The sequence below is a fragment of the Phascolarctos cinereus genome, unplaced genomic scaffold (genome assembly GCF_003287225.1).
Source record: "Phascolarctos cinereus isolate Bilbo 61053 unplaced genomic scaffold, phaCin_HiC Scaffold_4;HRSCAF=312, whole genome shotgun sequence".
NCBI lineage: Eukaryota > Metazoa > Chordata > Mammalia > Diprotodontia > Phascolarctidae > Phascolarctos > Phascolarctos cinereus.
In genome coordinates, this window is record NW_027555847.1 from 133,026,084 (window position 1) to 133,032,083 (window position 6,000).

Below are 6,000 nucleotides of genomic sequence, written 5' to 3' on the forward strand. Positions count from 1 at the left end.
TGAAATAATCTGGACAGGGTGTTCCAAAGGCCTTATAACTTAAAACTCCACCAAGACTTTTGAGCCACCCTGTACAAGATACATCACAAACCCCAAAACTTCACTATGATTTTTTTTTACTAATTATTATGGCTTCCCCAAGAATGGGTAAAATTGGAGTTAGAGCTGCCTTCCCTGCTCCCCTTGAAAGCTTCTCTTCCCTGTGTTGCAGAGGCAGCCAACCCCACCCAGAGGGAAGGGAAGGGATTAACTTTGACAGAGTGAAGACAGCATTCGTTTTCTAGTTGGAGTTTTCTGGGAAGTTCATTCCCACAGCTCCCCAAAGCCCTTCTCATTGACACTTTCTTCCTTGTATTTATGCCAACTTTTATGCCCCAGTGTCCCTCTCCAGATGGAGCCAAAGGGGCTCCTTTCTAGGGCTCCCCGTGAACATTCCTCACATCGCAGCTTCTTTCTCAGTGACTGTGGAGACCGAGAGCTACAATGAAAGGCAATTACAGCCAACTCCTAATTATCTGGACTAATAGGGACCAGGGGATCCTGGGTAACTGGAATTCACTGAGAATTCTTAAACCTCACTTCAGCTCAGTTTCCTCCTCCCCCACTCAACCATTTACCAGAGCTTTGATTCACAAAGAACAACGGGGCTGGGTTTGGAATCCATATTTTTCTTTCTCCAACCTAACCTCTGGAGTGCAAGGTCAGGGGGTGAAGGGTGGGAGATCAGGCAGGAGGAAGAAGAGAAGTAAGATGCTTGATGAACTCACAAGACTGTCTTGAATAATGGAGAGTTTCTTCTCTCTGGGAATTAACAAATGATACTTTTTTTTTCCTTAATCCATTTTTTAGTCAATTGTACCCGGCTTTTTATAAGCAACAAATCAGCTGGATCACAGCTCTCTCCCCCTTCACTTCCATTCCCCCTGAATCAGGGGGGCCTCACTCAAAGCTGGGAATGTTCTTCTACCTTCACTTCATTCTCATCTATATTGTCTTGGCAATATCTAAAAGTATTGAATATAGCGCTGGAAGGGACCATAGAGACTGTCTAACCCGTTTTCCAGATGAAGAAAGAGAGGTTAAGTGAGTCCTCCTTTTTGTCCTTCACGTGGGTCATTTGTGTTTATTGTCAGAATGGCCTTCTTGCCAGAAATCTGTTACTATTCCTCTTGGGCCCAGAACAAGCCAGTTGTCAACCATGCAGAAGCAACAGAAAGAACTTTGCCAGAGGCAAGAGGAAGATCAGAAAAGAGACAGGCCCAGCAACAGGGATAGAACGCTAGGATGATAACTGATGTTTGTGGAAAAAGGAAACCAACTCTTAAGCTACTTCTGTGTTTTCTTCAAAAGGGAATCCATCTTTGGACTGAGAAGGATAAGACAAACATGGGTAAGAGGGAGGGGAAAGCCAGGACAGGCAAGGAGATGGTGAGAGAGCGTTGGTCGGCCCTCAGGAGGTTCAAGTCGCCATGACCAGGTGAGTTACCTGTAAAAGTAGTGCAAGAACAGAGGTGTGAATGGTAGTGTGCAGTGGGTGGTGATTTTGGAAAGGTTGTGGAGGCCAGAAGAGGCGCCTCTGGGCTAGAGAAATAAAAGTAAGGTCCCAGTTTTCAAAAAAGGAAGGAAATAAACTCTGCAAACTACAAACGAATAAGATTAGAAAATGTACTCCGGAGCATTTCGGAAGGGATCATTAAGGACCAACCTGGCTTCATAAGAGCAATGCCTTGCACACAGTATGTATTTAATAATGTTTGCTGATTCTAAGTATTCTTGACGTCCAGTAACACAAATAATAAATAACTGATAATTGTGATCAATCAACTAATCAATAAACATTACATTCCTATTATGTGCTAGGCACAGTGCTAAGTCCTGGGGGTAGGAAAAGAGACAAAAGATAGTCCCTGCCCTCAAGGAACTTAAATTTTAATGGTCCTATCTGACACGTATTTTGTTAAATAGAAAAGCTCTTTCTTTTTAAAGGTCACATAGTGACCTTAGACTCCTAATGGGCCCACACAGTTCACTGGTTCCCATTGGGACTGTTTCAGCTTCAGTTCGGTTCACAACTGACTATATTCAGTAACACTAGGAGTCAATAAGTAGCTGTCTTGTTTTGCCCATGTATTTAAATCCAAGGAGTGGTATAAAATGACCAACCATCCTTTAAAATCCTGTGCTATTCTAGATATAAGGATAAAACAAGAATGGAATTCCAGATGGATAGCCAAAATTTTTATCTTCATCTCTGATTAAATATGGTACTCCTTGATTACCATGTTGTTACACATCCGACTTATTCTGCTCAGAGAATAATATACAGAAATACCACTGTCGACTAGTGTGAACTGGAAATGATATGCTCAAGTTAACTGAATTTTCTGACTTGCTGAGAGTTTAAAAACACCCTTATGTTAATAGTTGCCAACATGCAACATGCCAAAAATGTTCTTTAGCAATGCTCTTTTAAGAAGAGTCCATGTCATGAATTGCTTCCCCATGAAAAGACCCACACCTGGTCCTTTCTAGAATAAGGCCATTTACCTTTTAAAAAATGATATAAAATTTCACAAATGCCTGTGATTGCAATCCACAATTAGGTTTTTAAGCACCCTGTGTTACAACTTTTATGCTTAACTTTCTACTGTTCTCATGGAAGAAGTCTAGTTCAAAGAGGGATTTCCATTTGGAAAGGTTCTTGTTTGCACATAATAATATTCTGATTGCAAAAACATTGCAGAATATCCAAAATGTGATCTTCAATCGCTAAAATTAAATATCCACACAAGAAAAACCAAGTGGAAATGTGGAAGAAATTACCTGTTAGGTCTATGGATAGGGATATTTCATGACCAAACAAGAGTCAGAGAGGTTTACAGGAGGCAAAATGGACAATTTTGATCATATAATACAGCCTTTTTAAAAATTTGCACAAACAAAACCAATGTAGCTAAAATTAGAAGAGAAGCAGGAAACTGGGGAAAATCTTTGCAGCAAGTTTCTCTGATAAAGGTCTCATTTTTTAAATATATAGGGAACGGAGTCAAATTTATAAAAATAAGAACCGTTCCCCAATAGATGCACCTTGGGGTGATGTTCCAGTGCAAGAAAGAATTTGGGCCCCATTTTGGCTGGATACTGACCATAGATCAAGTCTGGAAGTAAGAAGCAGCTTTGTTGCTGAATGGAGTGGGGAGGGACTTGAGACAGGCAGATCCAACGACAGGTTACTGCGGTAATCCAGATGTGAGGTGATGAGGGCCTGTAGTAGAGTGATGGCAATGACAAAGGATAGAAGGGAGTCAGGGGGAGTGTGTTCAGGAGATGCTGCAAAGGTGAAATCAGAAGGCCTTGGCAAGAGCTTGGATATGGGGAGGTGAAAGACAGTGAGGAATCCAGGATGACTCCTAGGCTGTGCACCTGTGGGACTGGGAAGATGGTGTTGCCCTCTACAGTAATAGGGGTGAGGGTGAGGGTGGCTAGGGGAAAAGACAGTGAATTCCTTTTTGGACATATTGAACTGGACATCCAATTTGAGACATCTAAAAGGCTGTTTGAGATGTGAGATTGGAGGTCAGCAAAGAGATTGGGAAAAGAAAGGTAGATTTGAGAATCATTAGCATAAAGATGGTGATTTTTTTACCCATGGGAGCTATTAAGATCACCAAGTGAAGTAGTATAGAGGGAGAAGAGAGGAGGACCCAGGAAAGAATCCTGAGGGACACTACAGTTAGAGGGTGTGATCTGGAGGAGGAGCCAAGAAAGGAGACAGAGAAAGGGTGGTCAGATAGGTCAGAGGACAACCAGGAAAGAGTGGTGTCCTGAAAACCTGGAGAGAAGAGAATATCAGGGAGGAGTGATCACCAATGTCAAAGGCTGTAGAGAGGTCAAGGAGAACAAAGACTGAGAAAAGGCCATTGGATTTGGCAACCTTAGTAATATTAGAGACAGTAGTTTTGGTGGAATGATAAGGTCAGAAGCCAGATTGTAAGGGGTTAGTTAAGAAAAAAATGAGAGGAAAATGGAGGCACCTACTATAGATGGCCTTTCAGAGGAGTTTAGTTGCAAAGGGCAGAAGAGATTGGATAATAGCAGGAATGGAATGATAAGCGAGGGTCTTCTCAGGATAGGGGAGACATGGGCATGTTTGTAGGCAGTAGGAAATAAACGAGTAGATCAAAGAAAGAGGAATACAAATATAAAATATTTATAGCAACTCTGTTCGTGGTGGGAAAGAATTGGAAATTGAGGAGGTACAAATCAATTGGTGAATGGCTAAAGATAAGGAGATACTATTGTGCTGTAAGAAATAGAGGGGGATGGTTTCAGAAAAACCTGGGAAGACTTGTATGAAATGATGCAAAGTGAAATAGGTAGAACCAATACAACTATTTGTATAATAACAACAATATTATAAAGATAAATAACTTTGAAAGATTTAGGAACTCTGATCAACCCAATGACCAACCACAATCCTAAAGGACTTGGGTTGTTTTGGGGGATTTTTTGGGGGGAGGGGGTTGGTGAGGCAATCAGGCTTAAGTGACTTGCCCAGGGTCACAGAGCAAGTACATATCAAGTGTCTAAGGGCAAATTTTAACTCGGATCCTTCTGACTCCAAGGCCAGAGCTCTATCCACTGCACCACCTAGCTGCCTCTTGTTTTGTTTTGTTTTGTATCCTAAAGGACTTGTGATGAAACATGCTGTCCAACTCCAGATAGAGAACTAATGGACTCAGAGTACAAATTAAAGCATATTTTCTTATCTTTCTTTTTTTAGGGGGCAGGGGGTGGAGGATATAGCTAAAAGTGGCAATTTGTTTTGCATGACTATACATATTTGTAACAAGTTTTGTTTTTTTTTCTTTTCAATAAGTGAGGGAGGGAATGGGAGGAAGAAGAGAATTCAGATTTGAAAATAAAGTGAAATTGCATTTTTTTAAAGAAAAGAAAGAAAAACCAAGTAGATTAAGAATGATTTTGTCCAAATTATGATATTCAGTTCCATTTTCCTGTCTATTTTCCTATCAGTTAATATATCTGGGACAATTACTGAAACTGGAATTGAAAAATGGAAGAGAATGGGCTGAGTTGCCTTCAGGAAATGGTCCAATGCTTTTGAACATCTCAAATGCCCACCTTTTTAACACCAACATTCTTCCAGGAATTTTGTAAGTTTAAATGTCATACAACTTAGAAAAAGCCCCACCACCTCCAAACAATGGAAAGGCTTATGGTAGATGTGGACAGGCATCAACACACTACAAATGACAAATTACATGGAAGAAGTTGCATAAATGTAATCAAAGAAATGTATGACAAAAAAAATAGGCCTGTCATGCAGCTTGAGTAAAGAACAGCTGATATGTAACCCGCATGCTCCACCGATATCGATGCAATGTCAAGAGAACATGAGGAGCCAGAATAGAGGAGAAGCAAGGAGAAGGACAGCTGAACTCTACCCCACAGTGCTTCCACACAGATTGAGAAAATGCACCAGATCAATTCTAATCAGGAATCCAAGAAAAAAAAATCACAGCCTAGGTCATCAAAGAGAGACAAACAGAAAGATCTCTGAACACTGAAGACAAAATCTGGCCAGAAATGGCCATGTGGAACATTCTAGTGTTAGGAGAGGTTACGCACCAGCAAAAGAAAAGGCCCAGATCAAGTACAGGGTTGGGATGGGGGGCTGCCTTGAGTAAGGTGCTAATATAGGTGCTCTGTCACTCATTACCCAGTTTCTAGTTACAGATCCAGAGCCGATTGAGGAGGAGACATGCACCTTGGGGTGATGTTCCAGTGCAAGAAAGAGTTTGGGCCCAGTTTTGGCTGGATACAGCCGTAGATCAAGTTTGGAAGTAAGAAGCAGCTTTGTTGCTCAGACACCAGGAACAGAATGGAATCTTAGTTCTAGCTTCCAGACCAATCTGCACCTGCAGTAGAATAATGAAGGCAGGAATCCCAGACCACATAGGAGCCTGCAGTTCTGTCATT